This window comes from Myotis daubentonii, chromosome 12 (assembly GCF_963259705.1).
Source record: "Myotis daubentonii chromosome 12, mMyoDau2.1, whole genome shotgun sequence".
In the NCBI taxonomy this organism is placed as follows: Eukaryota; Metazoa; Chordata; class Mammalia; order Chiroptera; family Vespertilionidae; genus Myotis; species Myotis daubentonii.
In genome coordinates, this window is record NC_081851.1 from 8,575,959 (window position 1) to 8,596,897 (window position 20,939).

Consider the following 20,939-nt stretch of genomic DNA (forward strand, 5'->3'; position numbering starts at 1 on the left):
GCCTTGATCTCTGATCCTAATGTTCTCCAGGAGTCCTCTGCCCTTGCCAGCCACAGATTGTCACACCAGCTGTGTTAAATTTGCCAATTCCGGGTGGATGTTATTCAATTTAGTTGTTTTTTCTATCTGCTCCATGAGAAAGTGCAGGACACATGTGCCTATTCAGCTACCATTTTGCCTCTCATTCTAGCTTTACTTTCTTAAACCAATTTTTTTATTCAATCATCTTTCGCACTTCAATATTTCTAAAATTATTGCTCTCAATAATTAAAAATACTTTATGAGGTAAAACTTTATGATAAGGCAATGATTTATAATGCAAAACACATAAGCATATTGTCGAACCAACACACATGTATTCATCTTTAACAGATCAGAAACTAAAGGGAAAAAAAAGACTACAAATCCATCAGATATTGCAATTTCTTGGATTGCAATTTCTTGGATTATTTAACATGTGTGAATTCATGTTAAAACAAAATCTACACAATGTATCTTCCTGAAATGTCTGTTAAATATTCTTTACTTCACAATAGCTTTGCTCCCTCAACACCCTCTATCTTTTATATTTACTTTTTGGAGAAACTGAATTCTTTGTCGTTTGAATATCTGTATTTGTATGATTACTTTCTTGTTAATGTCATTTTTCCTATTTTCATGTTCCTTCTGTTTGGTAATATGCTTGTGTCTTGACCCAGATTCCAGTTCATCGTGTGTGTGTGACAATGGGAGGTGGCTTACACTTTCAAGTCAGAGCCAATACATGAGTTGGTGGCTCACATTTAGAGGCTCTAAGATTGGTCCATGAATTCAGGTGCCATCAGGTATTCATGGAGATGGTGCATTCCTTACCAAGTTTCCAAGCAAATAATAATCTAATAGTTTTGTCATCTGGAGATGATAACTGTCTAGATTAGTTATAAATTGAGAATAGCAAAATGGTGAGTTTCTATCATTCAATTTGCATTTATTAGTTGGTGCTTGATTTAATATTTTTTGTTTACCCTACAATACATTTTCTTCCCAAAAAGCAGGATAAATAATTAAACACAAATTTCAGTTATTTACTATTTTTTAAAAAATAATGATAAGTGACCAATGAGTGTCTATTTTCCTTTCGGGTATCATTTTGAAGACACACATTTTTCCATATTGGTTTTTGTTTTTAATTCTTTGATAATATGATTCTTTTTAATATTTAAATCATTCTGTCTTTGGCCAGTGTGTGTCTTTTTATAGAGTCTAATATATTTTTTGTTTACATGATATTTATTACTGTGTGTGTTTTGAGGTATAACTAGATGTTCTGGGATTGTTTATACATATTCTACTCAGGCCTGGAATCCTCATTCTCTTGGAAGTCCTAGACATGAGGGTGTTTTCAGTATTTCTATTTTTCTTTGCTAAAAAGTATGCATGTAAACACTATTTTTATTATGTAGATATTAAAATATATTTATTAATAAAATCAGTCAAAAAAGAGAACAAATGCACACATGCAAAAATAGTACAAATCATCTCTCTTATTTTTGTTTCCCTACCTCAGACCGACCTGGCGTTGAATCCAGGGTATGGAAGTTTCATGAATATATCATGTCATGTGGATATCAAGGTCCACCTGTATGGAATTGTCACCTGCATGTTCATAATGGTCTTTATGAAAAAAAAAAGACAGTACAATATCTAAAATTATTTTGGAGTCATTTTTACATTTTTCCTATAGAAATGGCATTTTACTATTTTCCATACACAGAAAATTCTTATTTATTTTTACTAGGTCCTTGTCATTTGAAAAATAATTTTTAGTAGAAATTTAAAATAATTGAATTCAAATTTTGTGTAACGTTAATAAGCTGACTTCTACACATACTTTGAATAGTTCTTCCTTCTACTAAAATGAAAATTTAGTCAATTCAAATGCATATTATCCTACTTTGTTCATAGAACCTTATACAACTTTTGGCTATTTTCCTGTTCAGAATTAAAAATTACTGAAGCTTGTGTAACAAGGACTTTGTTCTTCATAATTCATTTCCTGTTACTTGCTTATGCAATGAAGCATTATAATTTGTAGTATATTGCTTCACAGGACTTAAAACTTCATTGCTCATACAAAGAAAAGAACAAAGATGAGTCAGGAGTATAAAAAACATTTTCTGGGTAATGAGAAAGTAAATCAACTTACATTTCTTGCAAATTGATAAGTAGAAAGTTTTTACTAATGAGTTCTAGAATTCTGACAATGCAGTGTTTATTTATAGAGTTTTCTCCAAAGAAATATGTTCATATAAAGTAATCATTATACACTGAGATTGGGTTCCAGGTAAATACAATCTGTGCTCAATTACTTACATAAGAATGAATATAAAATATCTAGCTATACTTTGAAATTACCACGTCTCAATAGTTTTAAAAACACTAACACTTTTGACAGACCAGTTAAATAGTATTTGAAATGCACCATCTAGATTTATGTAAAAATTAATGAATCATTCTTACCTTTAAAATATTCAAACTGGCTTTGATTGAGGAATTAACTAAGACAAGAGAAGCTGCTCAACAAAGCCATCTCCATTCCAAAGTGCTCCCAAGTAAGGTTAGTTGAGTGGGTGCAAATCTTCCACATTATCCGTCATTCTCCTGTTAGTGTTGGAGGGGTGGAAGATCAAGAAGTTGCAGGGTGCTGAAGGCTGAATATCATTTTCCCCTTTAATCTATTTTAAGTCACTTATACAGTAACTGGAGGACTGGTGCATGAATTTCTGCACAGGCAGGGTCCTTTGGCCTAGCCAGCAATCAGGGATGATCTGGGTCTTCTCGACCAGTCCTGATCAGGGACAATGAGGGCTGGACAGGGAGGGACCACGGGAGGGCTCCAGGGCATGTCTGGCCCTCTCACCCAGTGCCGATCGGCCAGATCCCAGCAGCAAGCTAACCTACGGGTCGGAGCGTCTGCCCCCTGGTGGTCACTGCGCATCATAGTGACTGGTTGAGCGGTCGACTGAATGGTCAACTGATGGGTCGGACACTTAGCATATTACGCTTTTTTTATATAGGATAGAGCATCAACTACTCCATACATTACTTCAAATACTCTGCAAGTCACAAAACTGAAAAGTCTATATCTCCTACCAATGGGTTACTGGGAAATACAGAAAATCTGCTCTACATGCACACGTGGATACTTATATGAAAAATCAATATGATTAGGAATGAAAAAAGAGTCACAATTAGAGAGTAGGCAGGGATTAAAGGGATAAATATCCTCAATAACTTCATGCCAATTAATTTAAAAACAGATAAATAGAAATATTTTTAGAAAAATAATTACATAAATGTAAAAAAAAATCAACAGAAAACATATATAATTTTATGATCCATTAACACATGTCAGTATGTAAATATCTCCCCACAAGAAAACCCTAGGCTCAGATGGGTTTATAAGCAAATCATACCAATCATTCAAAGAAGAGATAATTTCTATTCTTTTTTTTTTTTCTGATTGGTCCTTTTCCATTGTTTTGGAGGTTTCTAGAAGATTCTTTTTTTTATTGAACATCAATCAAAGCATTATATTTTATTTCTTAGAATTGTCACATTAATATGTTTAGTATTTATGCCAGAGCAATTCTTATTATTTTCCTGACATTTTATAACATTATAACTGAATGTATACAATGACTATATTTCTGAGGAAGCAATGTGTAAATGGAGCCACATTTTTACTTGGATTTCCACCATCACTTAACTGATGCTTGATCTTTTTTTTTTTTTTTTTGATAATTTCTATTCTTTCTGATATTAAAAGAGAAGTCATATGAACAAAATCACTTTTTAGTTAAATATAAAACTGATAGCAAAACCAGATTAAAAATAAAATAGAGAATAAGAGAATGTAGACAATATTATTCTGAATAGAAACTATTGAATCTGCAAAGTATAAATGAGGATCATTAGAAATCTTAAAAGGTACCACATTCATTGATAAAAGTAGAAAAAAACATATAATCATCTCAAAGATGCTGAAAAACAATTCAGTGCAATCTGAAAACACAGCAAAACCCTTAGTAAAATAAAAATGGAAGATTTCTTAATCTAAAAAAAAAAAAAAGACCTAGCAAATGTGTTGTAGTTCAAATCACACTAATAAGAGAAACATTTAAAACATTCCCTTAAAACTTTATTGAAACTCAAGGCAATTCCCTCACAAAGATAGAACAACTTGTATAGGCAACTTTAAATATATAAATATCTATAATAATAAAAGCATAAATATGCTAATTATATTGACATCCTTCCAGATGACCTTCTGGATGAAGCCGGGGCTGTGAGGCAAGCCCAGGTCCCTGTGTCAGAGGGAAGCCGGTGCTGGCAGCCTGGGGAAGGAAGGACTACTCTTGTGAGAATTTTGTGCATCAGGCCTCTAGTATATAAATAGGGAATAATTACTGCTTTAAATTCTATAGTAGCAATTCTTGGAGTCAAATCATAGCATCAAGAGCTGCAAGGGGACTGTCGTGTAGAAAGGATGGAGGACAGATTTGAAAAGGTCCTAGGTTCTGAGGACCACAAAGTTCTCCAAGAAGCTCTTACTCCAAAGATACCTCAATGGGACAGAAAGGCTCAGCTGGCAGATCTGAGCACCACAGTCAAAACGAGGAGAGGGCTTTGCACTTGGTAACCTGCCAGGAAGTGCAAGTGCCTGTGCAAGACCTAAGGCAGCTGGATGGTCCAGGGGCAGCGATTTCCACTTTCTCTGGAAGGACTGTGCCTGGCACTGCTGAGAAACTCATGGCAATAGAAATGGAATTATTCTGGCCCCTACTCTGGGAGAAAAGGACAGAGCCGACCAAGATACGGGGATGATAAAACAGAAAGTTCTAGAGAGGTGACTAGATGTAGAGGTCAAATTTTTAATAATTAATCATAACAGCACAATGGGAGTACAAGAGCCCTCAGCTGAGACTGCTGTCCTGATTCACACCTACCCTCAAACTCTGAGCACCACAGGAAAGCCTTAAATACAAAAGAGAGGACTTGAGTTGAATCTCAATATAAATATATGATTTTTTTAAAGAAAAAAAAAAAGAAAGCCTGCATATAGAAAATGAGAATGTCACATATACACACATGTGTACATATTCACAAAGTACAGTGGCACTGGAATCTAATGATACTAAAAGAGAACATTCAGAAGTTGACAAAAACTGTGAAACACACATATTATATTTCACAACAAAGATTCTGAATACAAAAATCAATGTATCACTTGGATTCCTTAACACTTCAGTTTGAAAAATGGACTGATTATGACATTCTCTTCCAAAGTATTCAGTATTCCTCTAAGGGGCTTTTTATATTTTAGAGTACAGGTAGAAAAATGCTTCTTAAAAGTCTCATTCAGCCTTCAGACTTTAAAGTTTTCTCTAGTTCTTAGAATTTTGTCTTCATTTCTCTTACTTTGTTCTTACTTAGCTTTTCTTTGTTCTGACCAATAGTCTTTTTTTTATACTTACCTCTTGGATTTCTAATAACAGCAATAACATAATCAAGCACAACTAAGTAAATTATTTGAAACATGTGAAAATGTAAAACTGTGAAAGATTTTGTTTAAATGATAACTATGCCAGTTTTGCCCCTGCTGATGCAAATGGTTAGCTGCCTGAATGTCAGGCCTCCTATGAACTTCCCTGCAGGCTGTGCATTCCCATGGGTAATTGCAGAAAGACTTTTACATAGCACCAAAGATGAGCTCAGAAAAGATACATGGCATATTTATGAAATTCAGGGAAAATTTCATGCCCTTATGATTTTTTAATTATTGGTTTTAGGATTTTTTGGTTTAATTTGGATATGAGCTTTTTTGATATCTAAATTGAAAATATTTTATCCTATAGGTTGCATTTTTTAATTCTTCATAGATATCTTTTGAGGGTCATACATTTTTACTTTTCCTGAAGTCCTGTTGATAATTTTTTTCATGATTGACGTGTGTGTCCTAAGAAACTTTTGCCTGTCATGCATATGCTCCTATGTTTTCTTCCAAAGCAAGAGACAGCCAGCATTTTCTGGAAAGCAGTAGGTAGCATATTTTAGGCTTTGTGGGCCTTATCTTTATAGGAAATATTCAACTCAGTCATTCTCTCATGAGAAACTATAGACACTACTTAAAGAATAAGTATGTGCATGGTTATGCTTCAATAAAACTTTATTTACAAAAACAAGTGGAAAGACTTTCTGTTCAGGGGAAAGAATGCATAGACTCAATTTTCCTTGTTCCTTCTCTCTAATTACAACTATATGCTTAAAAATCTTTCAGTAAACAGTCGTAAAAGGACTCTAAATTTGGAAACAAGATGGACTAGACCAGGAATTCAGGAGTTGAAGGATGACACCACCTTGGTTTCTTGGGTTTTCTCTTTATCTCTCAGGGGTCCCCAATTGGTCACCAGGGAGGCCTGCAGCACAGAATGCCAACAAGAATGAACAAAACAAATACACTCACAAGACAGCCTGCTCGTTTTGGTCAGAGCTAGTAAGGAAAGCCCAATAGGGACCTACCTAATGGCAGTGATGGGAGCATCCCAGCAGAGGTAGGGTGTGGGGCAACCCATTACCGTCTACCTCCTGACAGCAGCAGTGGCAGCCGAGGAACCGAGAAGGCTGATCCACCCCCACCCCACACTAGGTAACAGCAGCATGTTCTCTGTCAATGGGTGGCAACAATAGGCCCTCTGTGTCCAAGATCCCCAACCTCACAGCCTGACCCCTGCCTCACAATTCTCCACTGCCCAGGACAAGCAGATGGGAAGGTGGTGGGTCAGGCTGAAAAAGGCAAAATGAGAAACCTTTATGATGACAGAACCATTCTGTAATCTGACCGTGTTGGCAGGTCCACAGAACTGCAGGTGATAAAATGTATAATAATACACACACACACACACACACACACACACACACACACACACACACACAATGAGTTTTAGGTAAACTAGAAAAATCCAACCAAGATCAGTGGATTATGTCAGAGTCAATACCCCGGATGTGACAGTGGGTAATATGAATGGTGGTGAAACCTGCGTAGAGGTTTTGGTAAGAACACAGTTTCAGTTCTCTTAGAATGTTTACCTAGGAGTAAAATCACTGGGTCATCAGACAACTTTACATTTTTGTGCCACTATTAAACTGTTTTCCAAAGTGAATCCACCATTTTCCGTGCCCTCCTACAATGTAAAAGAATTACGGTATCTCCATATCCTTACCAATGCTTGCTCTTGCCCTCCTTTGCCATTATATCCATCTAGTGGCTATGAAGTGGTATCTTTAGATTTACATCTTTCTAATGTCTAATGATGATGAGCATTTATATGGTTATTGATATTTGTATATCTTCTTTAGAGAAATGTTTATACAAGTATTTTGCCCATCTTTTGTTTTCTTTTCATTTTTTTATTTTTAAGAGTTTTGATTATTATAGTTATAAACATACATGATTTACAAATATTTTCCCCAATTCTGTGGGTATTTTATTGATAATGTACTTTAAAGTAAACAAGTTTTTAATTCTGTTAAGTACAATCCATTTTTTAATTTTGTTGCTCGTGAGTTGGTATCTTATTTAAGAAACTATTGACTAATCTAAGGTCATAAACAGGCCTATGTTTTCTTCTAATAATTTAGTATTTCAGTTCTTACATTTAGGCATTCATTCATTTTGATTTAATTTTGGTCTTAATTTCAGACAAATATAGTCTGAAGTAGGAATCCCACTTCATATTTTGTATGTGGATATTCTTTCGTTCCAGCATTATTTTTGAAAAGGTTCTTCTTTCCACCACTGAGTTCTCTTTAACCTTGTTGGAAATCACTGACCATAAATCTTAGAGTTTTTTCAGGATTCTCAATTACATTTCATTGATCTAAAGGTCTATCATTATGCTACTAACATACAGTCTTCGTCTTGGTAGCTTTGCTGTAAGTTTTGAAATCAGGAAGTGTATGTCCTCCAGAAAAGTTCTTCTTTCCAAGATTTTTTTGGGCTATTCTGGATGCTTTGAATTACCATATGAGTCAACTTGTCAATTTCTGCAGGAAAGCTAGCTGGGATTTTGCTAGGGCTTGCATTGAAAGTGCTGATCCATTTGAACAATGTTTCCATCTTAGTTATGTCAAGTCTTTCAATGAATAATAAAGATATGTGTTTTTTTTTATTTAATTAGGTCTTCTTTAAATTTTCTCAACTATGTTTTGTAGTTTGCAATGTACAAATCTTATATATCTTTTGTTAAATTGATTTCTAAGTATTTTGTTTTTTATCCAATTGTACATGAACTTTTCCTAATTTTTTCAAATTTTTTTTCAAAATTTTAATGTTAATGTATACATATACAGTTGACCCTTGAGCAATGAGAGAGTTAAGTACACCATACCTCATGCAGTTGAAAATTCAGATATAACTTTTGGCTCCCCCCAAAAAACTTAACCAGTAATAGTCTACTATATATTGGAAGCCTTATTGATAACATGAATTGTTAATTAACACATATTTTGTATGTTATATGTATTACATACTGTATTCTTACAATAAAGTAAGCTAGAGAAAAAAAATTATTAAAAAATCATAAGAAAGAGAAAATGCATTTACAGCACTGTATTACATTCATTGATAATGTACATTTACAGGATGAATTGTTTACCAGTAACTATATCATTATTGTCCTATAGGACATAAAACACTGCATATTTTATATAAGTTACTATCACTAGGTATCAGAAATGAAAAATAATGTGTAAAAGAAATTCATATTTATTTACAGGTACAATGATTCATGCACTGATAATGTAAAAGCAGCAATAGGATTGCTTTATGGTAGCCTAGTGTAATTGATACATTTGTTACATGGTATAGCATAGCAATAACTATACACTAATGAATGAATCATAAAATTTTATAACATACATTATTGCAGCCATATTCATAAGATAGTATTAGAAACATAATTATACTTTTTAAAAACTTACCTATAATGATAGGCTGAGGCAAAGTTTCTTCAAGTAGGAGAGAGGCATATAGTTTGGTAACTTAAAGTAAAGTCATAAAACTAAGAAAACTAAACTATCATTTATTTTATATAAAATATTACTCACCTTCTACCTATGTCAGGATAGGTTATACTTCAATACAAATCTTGCCCATGATGTGCTGCACAATGAACACTTAGGCGATGGTAATGACCAAAATGTCTCATACAATTCTTGCTGTACAGTTTTTAGAGTTTCACACAAAGACATACGCACCTTCACAACAGGCAAGCTTATTAACTGGCATGATGATTATTTACTATTAAGTGGAAATGGATTATCATAAAGGTCTTCATCTAGTCATCTTCATGTTGAGTAGGATGCTGATGAGGGGGAGGATTAGCCTTGCTTTCTTAGGGGTGGCAGCAGAGGAAGAGGTGAAAGAGGTGAAAGGGGAGGCAACAGAGGCAGGCACACTCAGTTGGACTTGAACAACAGTGTAGAGATTACTGAGAGAGGGGGGATCGAGGGAAGTATAAGAGGGTGCAGGGGGACAAATGGTGATAGATGGAGACTTGACTTGGGGTGGTGAACACAAAATCTAGTGTGCAGATGATGTGTTGTGGAACTGTGCACCTGAAACCTGTGTAATTGTGTTAACCCGTGTCACCCCAATACATTAAAAACAAACAAACAAGCCAACAAAACAAACCCACTCAGACACACACCTTTCATAGTGTCTGGGAACTCGTCTGCTGCCTCTTGGTAACAGGAGCTGCGTCTCCTGTTATCTGGACAATTTTAAAGCCGAACCACTTTCTAAAGTTGTCAAATCATCCTTTGCTGCATTAAATTCTCCAGCTTCAGATCTTTCACCCTCCTTTTCCTTTAAGTTACCATATGATGACTTTTTTTTCTCAAATAATAATAGAGTGTACCAGTGTGCCTTTCTTATAGTAATCTTGCACCCACATAAATGCTGCATCTTCAATACAACATGAGAAGTATTTCACAAAACGTGCAAGGTTTTCACACATGCTAGCCCAGCTGCAGAGAAGGCTGCACAAAGTTTATTTTCCATTTTTATAATCGTCCTGAGGCTGGATTCATATCTTGAAATGGGTGGCAACCACTGCTGCAGACTTCAGTCTACCACTCATTCCAGAAGTTCAGCTATTTCTTGTAATGTCACAACTTTTCTCAACTTCTTGGGAAGACGACCAGCATCACTAGTGCCACTTTGTGTGGGTCACATGGTGTTATTCAGGGTTTAAGTTATTGCACTTAAACATGATGAAAAATACAACAGCACCATGAAATATCACCTTTTATTGTGATACACAATTTACTAGAGAGACAACTGCTCACGTGGAAATAATTAGTGCAGCGCTGCCTTTTAAGCAGATCCTTGCAACACTTGAGCTACGACAATAACAACAGGAGGTGGCAACAAAATTACTACAGTATCACAGTGTGCACTACAGTTAATTTTATGCAATTATAACTTAATACTGTCTCTTTGTTTGTTTACATTTCTCTTGACTGGGAATAATGCCATGCAAGATTCATAACTGTTTGTGTGTATAAGTTTTGACATACTTTAACTTTTTATAATAGTTTTGTATATATTTTATGGTAGTAAATGATAACATAGAGTAGTATCTACATACAATTTATGCAATCATGACACGCCTACATTTTATCTTAATTTTTTTAAATGTATGTCTAGTTCATGCAGATCATCTGAGTTTTTTTCAAGTTATAGCAAATCTTCAACAAATTTTTCAATATGCTCATTGGAAAAAAAATACATGTACAAGTAGACCAAGTAGACCTACACAGTTCAAATCTGTGTTATTTAAGTGTCAACTGTAAAATTGATTTTTGTATATTGATATTAACTTATTTATTAGTTACAGTAGTTTTTCATAAATTCCATAGGGTATTCAATACATGAAATCATGCTATCTACAAATGTAGCTATAATAGTTCTTTATCAGTCGAGATGCATTCTATTCTTTTATTTTTTTACTAGAGGCCTGGTGCACGGAATTTGTGCGCTGCTGGGGTTACCTCAGCCTGGCCTGTGCCCTATCGCAGTCTGGGACCCCTCACTCCTTACTGCCCGCCTGATCACTGCTCCTTACCACTCAGCTCACTGCTCCTTAGCACTGCTGTTGAGGTGGGAGAGGCTCCCGCCACCGCTGCTGCACTTGCCAGCTGTGAGTCCGGCTTCTGGCTGAGTGGTGCTCCCCCTGTGGGGAAGTGGGGGAAGCTCCTGCATTGAACGTCTTCCCTCCTGGTGGTCAGTGCACATCATAGTTAGTGCCCAGTCGTTCTGGCCGTTCCATTGTAACAGTTGCTTAGGCTTTATCATATAGATTTTTTTCCTAAGTGCCTTGATTGGAATCTCCAGTAAAATGTTTAATAATAATGGTAAGAACAGACATTGTTTTGTTCCTGATCTTGGGGGAAGATTGGAGCTTTCACCCTTAAATATGATATTAGTTGTAGGTTTTAAAAAATTTAGTTGAGGTGCTTAACCAAGATAAGGAAGTCCAATGTTCCAACTGGCAGTGGATTAAGTGGAAGCTATGCTGACATTTTCCTGGGACCAATCTGGAAGTGAAACTAAATTATAGAGAAATGATCCTGAACAATCAACTGAAGACCAGCTGGAGAGAACCCTGACAACCAAGTGGAGACCACATAGAAAGCGGTAGGAATTGGGGAGGCCTGAGAGGGCTGGCTGGGCTCCCACAGACAGCAGCTGAGGGACATCTCTGCTGTGGAGCACTGACACTGAGAACTCTGGAGTCTAAGCTGCAAGCTGGGCCCCCCAGCCCAGATCATACAAAACTGAGGAAGGTGCCCACATAACGTCTGGCTTTGAAAAGCAGCAGGGTTGCTGTGTGCCAGGGAGAGAGGGCTAGAAATGCAGGCACCCTCTTAAAGGGCCAACAAACAAAATTTTCTGTGCAGCCACTCACCTTGCACTCTACTCTGTGGGAGGGCAGAGTGGACTAGAGCTGTGTGAGGAGAATCCAGGATTGAGAGCTGTGGGGTTAGAGGTCTGAAGGCAGCCACCCTGAATTCCCATGCTGAGTCATTCCCTTATACTACAGAGGATATCTCTCTCAGGCAGATGTTTGCCATGCAGACAGCTTTTGCCTGGGGGAAGCAATTGCCCCACCCAAGTTCCCCATCTTGTAGAGTTTTTCCCCTGCTGTGGTCTATAGCCTGAGGCTCATTACAAGACTGAGAATGACAAATTGCAGGCAGAGCCAGAACTCTGGATGTGTTGATCTGCTTATGGAACTGGGGCTAAGAAAAGCAAACCTTCATGTATATCTTGGTCCTCTCCAAAGGCACCAAGCCCCAGCAGAGGAAGCCACAGACCATGGACTGCTGATACCTCCAAACAGAGTACTTGGGAAGTCACAAACAGCACCTAACATTGTTCTGCACCAGAGAGCCTCCAAAATTACTGGGAGTCCTAGCAAATCTATCTAATATGTAGAAACAAACTCAAACAGAAAGCCAAAATGGAGAAACAAAAAACAATTCACAAATGAAAGAACAAGAGAATTCTCTAGGAGAAGAACTATATGAAATGGAGATGAGAAATTTTGAAATATAGAGTTCTGAATAATGATTATAAGGATGCTCAATGGCATGAGAGAAGACCAGCCAGAAATGAGGAATGATATAGCAGTAATGAACACATTGAGAGGAATAAATAGCAGATTAGGGGAAGCCAAGGATCAGGTCAAAGAATTAGAACACAGGATAGAAAAAAATCACTAAATCAGAGAACCAAAAAGCAAAACAAAACAAAAACAATTAAAAAACAGGAGGACAGCTTAAGGGAGCTGTAGGTCTACATTAAATGTAACAATATTCATATTATAGAAGTACCAGAAGGTGAAGAAAGTGGGCAAGGAATAGATAACCTGTTTGAAGAAATAATGGCACAACACTTCCCCAACTTGCTGAAGGAAAAAGACACACAAGTTCAGGAGGCACAGAGAGTCCCAAGCAAGAAGAACCCAAACAGGCCCAGGCCCAGACACATCACAATTAAAATGACAAAAATTAAAGACAAAGAGAGAATCTTAAAAGAAGCAAGAGAAAAGCAATTTGTTACCTACAAAAGAGCTTCCATAAGATTTCCAGCTGGTTTTTCATCAGAAACTCTACAGGCCAGAAGGGTTGGCATAAAGCATTTAAGGTAATGAAAAGCTAAAACCAAGAGTACTATATCCATCAAGGATAGATGGTGAAATAAAGAGCTTTCCAAACACACACACAAAAAGGCTAAAGAAGTGTATAACTACTAATCAGCAATGCAGGAAACGTTAAAGGGACTATAAGGGACTATTGTAATAATAATATGAAGAAATAGAGAGAGAAACATAGGCATAACAAATTAAAATGGCAATAAATAAGTACATATCAATAATAACTTCAAATGTAAATGGATTAAATGTTCCAATTAAAATACATAGGATAGCCAAATTGATAAGAAAACATGACCCAAATATATTCTGTCTACAAGATACCCACATAAGAATAAAAGACTCACACAGGATGAGAGTGAAGGGATGAAAAAAAAAATTTCTTTCAAATGGAAACAAATAAAAATCTGGGGTAGCAATACTCATATCTGACAAAATAGACTTCAAAATGAAGGCCATAACAAGAGACAGAAAATGCCACTACATAATACTGAAGGGATCAATCCAACAAGAGGATATGACCTCTGTAAACATACATGCACCCTATATAAAAGTACCAAAATATATTTTAAAAAAAACAAACTTCTGGCGGATTTTAAAAAAGAGATTGACAGCAATGCAATTATCATAGGGGACTTTAACACACCACTGACTTCACTGGATAGACCTTCCAGTCAAAAAATCAACATGGAAAAAGTGACTGTAAATGACACCCTAGGTTAGATGGATTTAATTGACATTCATAAGACATTTTGCCCAAAAGTTGAAGAACATACATTTTCCTCAAGTGCATATGGGTCATTCTCAAAAATAAACAACATGCTACACCGAAAAAGTCTCTATACTTTTATGAAGTTTGAAATCATATAAAGCCTCATCTTGGATCACAATGGCATAAAATTAGAAATCAACTACAGTAAAAACACTCAAAAACATTCGAACACATGGAAGTTAAATAGCATATTGTTAAACAATGAGTAGGTTACCAATGAGATAAAAAGGAAATAAAAATCTTCCTGGAAAGAAAAGAAAATGAACACAAAACAACACATAATCTATGGGACACAGCAAAAGCAATCCTGAGAGAGGGAAGTTCATAGCACTGCATGCCTACCTAAAAAAACAAGAAATATTATTAATAAACTATCTACCCCTACAAAAAGAAAAGACCAAAGTAGAAGGAAGAAAATAATAAAGACCAGAGCAGAAATAAATGACATAGAGACTGAAAAAAAATTACAAAAGATCAATGAAACCAAGAGCTGATTCTTTGAAAAGATAAACAATGTTGATGAAACTTTAGCCAGATTCATCAAGAAACAGAGAACGAGGGCCCAAATAAATAAAATTTAAAAGATGAAAGTGGCGAAGTAACAACTGACACCACAGAAATGAAAAGTATTGTTAAGAAAAAAAATACTGTGAACAACCATATACCAATAAGCTGGACAATGTGGATGAAATGGAAAAATGCTCCATCAACCCGGCATGCCTAACACCCCCACAGGATATGCACACATCCCCTCTGATGCGCTCACGTCCTTTGGAGAGTGTCTGGGTGTTCTGGGTGCTGAGGGTGGGCGCCTGTGAGATGACAGTGAGAGGGCAGAGTGGTGATGCCCTGTTCCCAAGGAGGCCAGTGCAGCTATGAGATCACCTCTGGGGGGTTAATGCAGGTGGTGAGGCAGGAGCAGGTGCAGACAGACACACCTGGTGGGCGTGGGAGGCCCTCTCTGAGGTGCCTTCGGTCAGTCAGCGTTCAAGATCAAGAACCCAGAGGCGGAGAGGAATTCCATCCTCTCAGTGAAACAGTGGGATAGTCGGGGCGACTGTAGACAAGGAATGTGCACTTTGGGTGCCAGCACCCATGATTGAAGGCTGCCCTGACTGAGCCTCGCTTGCTTGGGGTCTAGCGCACTCCTGCCAGGCAGCGGGTTGACAGGACGTGCTTTTCCGAATTAATGAGAGAAAACGTTGATTCTCCTGCTGCCCACGAAGGTGGAGAGTGAAGTGGGGAGACATGTGGGGACTGAGCGAGGTTCCCTGTCTGGGGGTTCCAAATCTACTGTTGGTTTCTTTCACCGCTGACTAGAGATCTACAGGGTGTCCCCCCAAAATGTATACACACTTTGAATACCGACTAATTCCAATGGTTTTAAGCATAAGAAAGAAACAACAATGGATCTGTTATCTGTTAAAAGTGTGGCACAAACAGGTAGTCGGACATTCCCTGAGGGGTCTCAGATTGGAGAGGGTGAAGGCCAGACTGAGGGGCCCTCCCCTCCACCCCCCAGTGCACAAATTTTGTGCACCGGGCTACTAGTATTATATAAGATAATACTAGCAGTCTTAGCCACAGCGATTAGACAAGAAAAAAACATAAAAGGCATCCAAGGAAAGGAGGAAATAAAACTCATTATTTTCAGATGACATGAAATTGTACATAGAAAATCATAAAGCCTCCACCAAAAATAATACTAGATTTAATAAATGAATTCAGCAATGTAGCAGGATACAAAATTAACACTCAGAAGTCAATGGCATTTTTATACACCAATAATGAATTCAGAGAAAGAGAAACAAAAAAAACCCCCAACAATTACATTTACCATTGCAGCCAAATAATATAGATATTGTTATTAGGAATAAACCTAACCAAAGAGGTAAAAGACCCGTACTCAGAAAACTACAGGACATTGAAAAAAGATAGAGGAAGATATAAACAAGTGGAAGAATATACCATCTAGTTAGTTATTAATAACCTATATGGAGAGCATTATGTTAAGTGAAATAAGCCAGTCAGAGAAAGATAAATACCTCATGATTTCACTCATTTGTGGAATATAGAGAACAACATAGACTGGTGAACAGGGACAGATCCAAAGACAGAGAAAGAGTGATCAGACTATCAATCCCCAGAGGGAAAGTAGGGGAGGGAGGGGGCAAGGGGAAGAGATCAACCAAAGGACTTGTATGCATGCATATAAGCCAAACCAATGGACATGGACAACAGGAGGATGAGAGCATGAGTGGGGGGGGGGATGGGGGTTTAATGGGGGGATGAGGACACTTTGTAATACCTTAACTAATAAAGAATTTTAAAAAAAATTTAAATAAAAACAATAATAAAAGCCAATAAATAAATAAATACATTTCATCATTAAAAAAATAATTAAAAAAATAAACTATCTACCCCTACAACAAGATTGGTATAAATAACATCATGAAAATATCTGTATTACCCAAAGCAATCTATAAAATCAATGCAATACCTATTAAAATGCCAATGGCCTATTTCACAGTTTTAGAATCAATACTCTCAAAATTTATATGCAGCCAAAAAAGACCCCAAATACCAGCATTAATCTTGAGAAAGAATGACTAAGTTGGAGGGATCACAATACCAGATATCAAGTTATATTACATTGCCACTATAATAAAAATATTCTGGTACCGGCACAAGAACAGGCAGATAGATCAATGGAACAGAAAAAAAGAATCCAGAATTTGACCCAAGGCATTGCGCTTAATTAATATTTGACAAAGGAATCAAAGCACACAATGGAGAATGACAGTGTCTTCAATAAATGGTGTTGGGAAACTGAGATGGCATGGCTCAGTGGTTGAGTGTCAACCTATGAACCAGGAGGCCATGGCTCTATTCCTTTCAGGGCACATGCCAAGATTGAGAGCTTGATCCCCAGTGTGGATCATGCCGGAGACAGCTGATCAATGATTCTCTCTCATCATTGATGTTTCTCTCTCTCCCTCTCTGAAATCAATAAAAAAGATAAATATCACAAGATCTCACTCATTTGTAGAATATAATGAATGACATAAACTGATGAATAAAAATAGAACCAGAGTCATAGAAACATTGAACAGACTGTCCAATCTATGCGGGCAGGAGGCGGGGTGGGGGGGGGTGAGGGGGTAAGAGATCAACCAAAGGACTTGTATGCATGCATATGAGCATAACCAATGGACACAGACAGTAGGAGGAGGGTGTGAGGGCATGTGCTGGAGGGTGGGGGCGGCCAGGGAGAGATCAATGGGGGGAAAAGGAGACTTATGTAATACTTTAAACCATAAAGAATTTAAATTTATATATATATATAACCATCACAACCAAACGGACGACCAAACAGGCTGTGTGGGGTGACCAGGCTGGGAGGGGGGCTAGTGAGGTGTGACCAAATGACTGAGCAGCAGGCTGCATGGGGTGACCAGGCAGGCAGGGGGGCAGTGAGGTGTGACCAGGCTGGCAGAGAGGGGCAGTGAGAGGTGACCAGGCTGGCAGGAAGGCAGTTGGGGGCGACTAGGCTGGCAGGGGGGCAGTTGGGACTGACCAGGCTGGCAGAGGGGGCAGTTAGGGGTGATCAGGCAGGCAGGCAGGTGAGCAGTTAGGAGCCAGTGGTCCTGGATTGTGAGAGGGATGTCTGACTGGGGATCGGGCTTAAACCAGCAGTCAGACATCCCCCGAGGGGTCTTGGATTGGAGAGGGTGCAGGTTGGGCTGAGGAGAACCCCCCCCCCACCGTGTGCACAAATTTTGTGCACCAGGCCTCTAGTAGATATAGAAATAAGTTGTGCTGGAAAAATTGGACAGATACATAAAAAAATGCAACTACACCACAAAGTTACACCATACACAAGAATAAATTCAAAATGGATAAAATACTTAAATGAAGTTGTGAAACCATAAAAAATCCTAGAAGAAATCACAGGCAGCAAAATCTCAGACATTTTTATGTAGCAGTAGGTTACTGATACATTTCCTTGAGCAAGGGAAATTATGCTGAAAATAAACAAGTAGGATTATATCACAATAAAAAGCTTCTGCACAGCAAAAGAAACCATTAAAATTTGAAAATTGAGTCAACTGTATGAAAGAACATATTTTCCAATGATACATCTGATAAGGGGTTAAAATGCAAAATTTATAAGGAACTCATACAACTTAACAAAAAGGAAGACAAACAATCTAGTTAAAAATGGACAATGGACCTAAATAGGCAATTCTCCAAAGTGGTCATACAGATGGCCAAGAGACATGAAAAAATAATCAAGTCACTAATCATCAGAGAGATGAAAATTAAAGCAACAATGATGTATTACTTCAACCCTATCAGAATGGCTACCATCAGGAAAATCAACAAACGACAAGTGCTGGAGAGGATGTGGAGCAAAGGGAACCCTCATGCACTGCTGGTGGGAATGCAGACTGGTACAGCCACTATAGAAAACAGTGTGGAGTTTCCTCAAAAAATTAAATATGGAACTTCCATTTGACCCAGTGATCCCACTTCTAGGAATATATCCTAAAACCCAAAGCACCAATCAGAAAGAATGTACTCACCCTATTTTCATAGCAGCACAGTTTATAATAGCTAAGATCTGGAACCAGTCAAAGTGCCCATTAGTGGATAAAAAAGCTGAGGTACATTTAAACCATGGAACACTATGCGGCTATAAAAAAAAAGGATCTGATACCCTTTGAAACAGCATGGAGAGACCTGGAGAGTATTATGCTAAGTGAAATAAGCCAGTCAGAGACAAGTATCACATGATCTCACTCATATGTGGAATCTGATGAACAAAATAAACTGATGCATAAAATAGACCCAAAGACAGAAGCATGGAACAGATTGATGAATTTCAGAGGGAAGGTGAGGGGGGGGGGTGTGGGAAGAGATTAACCAAAGAATCTTTATGCGTATATTCATAACCCATGGACACAGACAATAGTGTGGTGAAAACCTTGGTTGGGTGGCGGGTGTGGGCTAAAAGAGGTCAATGGGGAAAAAAGAGGACATCTGTAATACTTTCAATAGTAAAGCTACATTTTTAAAAGATAAAGAAGTCCTTTCTATTACTAGTGTATTGAGTATATTTGTTTCTTATGGAAGTATCTATATCATCTCTACTACCACTTATGAATCAACAAGTACTTCAACATTAAAATAAATAAAAAGACAGGTTCTGGAAGACTATTAATTTAACTTATACTTTTATATTTATGACCCATCTCATTTTTTTTCATAAATTATAATGAATTGTGTGAGGTAAAATTGTCCAGATTTAACAAAAATTACAGCACCAATGTATGCACAAAAATTTCTTTCATAAAGAAGATATACAAGTGTCCTTGTGAAAATATCATATGAACATTTGATATAAATCATTAGACATGAGAAAAATGCAAATTAAAACTACCACCATGAGTCATTGCCACATATTCCCATAACAGAAAATCTAAAATATCAGTGTGGGTATGAAGTGAGTAAATACTTGGTACAATTGTAAAATGGTACCATGACATTGTAAGAAAGAGTGACAGTTTCAAACAACATTGAACACATCCATCTCTATGTCCTACCAGTACACTCAGACACATACTCAAGAGAAAAGAGTAAAAGTGTCCAGTAAAAGGCTTGTATAGAGATGTCCTTAATAACCGAAACTGGATACAGACTAACTGCCCTTAAAATGAGAATGGATAAGCAAAGCAAATTTTAATGTATTTATACAACAAAATGCTCTGCAGCAATAAAAAAGAACAACTTACTTTTTTGTATGTATATGATATATACATAGTATATGTATGACATAAACATTATATATATGTATATATATATGACAACATATATATGCATACATACTATATATATGACAATGGGAACTATTGAACAATGTATCACTTTCTCTGTGTTTTAACACTTAAGTAAAATTTTTATTAAATTTTGTAAACACATATTTTAACACGTAAATGTTTTCAATTCTTTGGGAAGATACGCAGAAGAGGGATTGCATAGTCATATAGTAGCTCCACTCTTAATTTTTTGAGGAACCTCCAGACTGATTTCCATAGTGACTGTACCGGTTTACATTTCCACCAGTAGTGAACGAGGTTTCCTTTTTCTGCACATTCTCTCCAACATTTGATATTCCTATTATTGATACTAGTCATTGTAACAAGAGTGAGGGGGTATCTCATTGGAGTTTCTATTTGCATTTCTCTAATAGCAAGTAAAGTTAAGCATCTTTTCCTATATTTGTTGGCCATTTGTCTGCTTGGGACACCTGTCAGTTCAGGTCCTCTGTCCATTTTTTAATTGGATTGTTTGTTCTTGTTGTTGAGTTGTATGAGTTCTTTATATGTTGTGGATATTAATACCTGATAAGGTGTTTTCTGCACTTCAGTGTTCGTTGCAACATTATTCACGATGGCCAAAACATGGAAACAACTGAAGTGTCCTTTGATATATGACTGTATAAAGAAGATGTGGTACATATATACAATTAAATACTGCTCAAAAAATATTAAAACTGAAATTTGTGACAAACTAGACAGATCTTGAGAGTATCATGCTAGTAAAATATATCAGATGGAAAAGGGCAAGAACCATATGATTTCACTCATGTGGGATATAAAACTGAAAGCAACAAGTGAAGAGAAATTCATAGACACGAACAACAGTACGGTGGTTATCAGAGAGAAAGAGAGTCATGAGGTTAAAGGGCTCAAATATATGGTGATAGAAGGAGATTTGACTTTCAGTGAAAAGCACACAATGCAATGTACAGGTGATGCATTGTAGAATTGTACACTTGAAATCTATATAATTTCATCAATCAATGTCACTTTAATTAATTTAATAAAAATTAAAAAATAAATGTT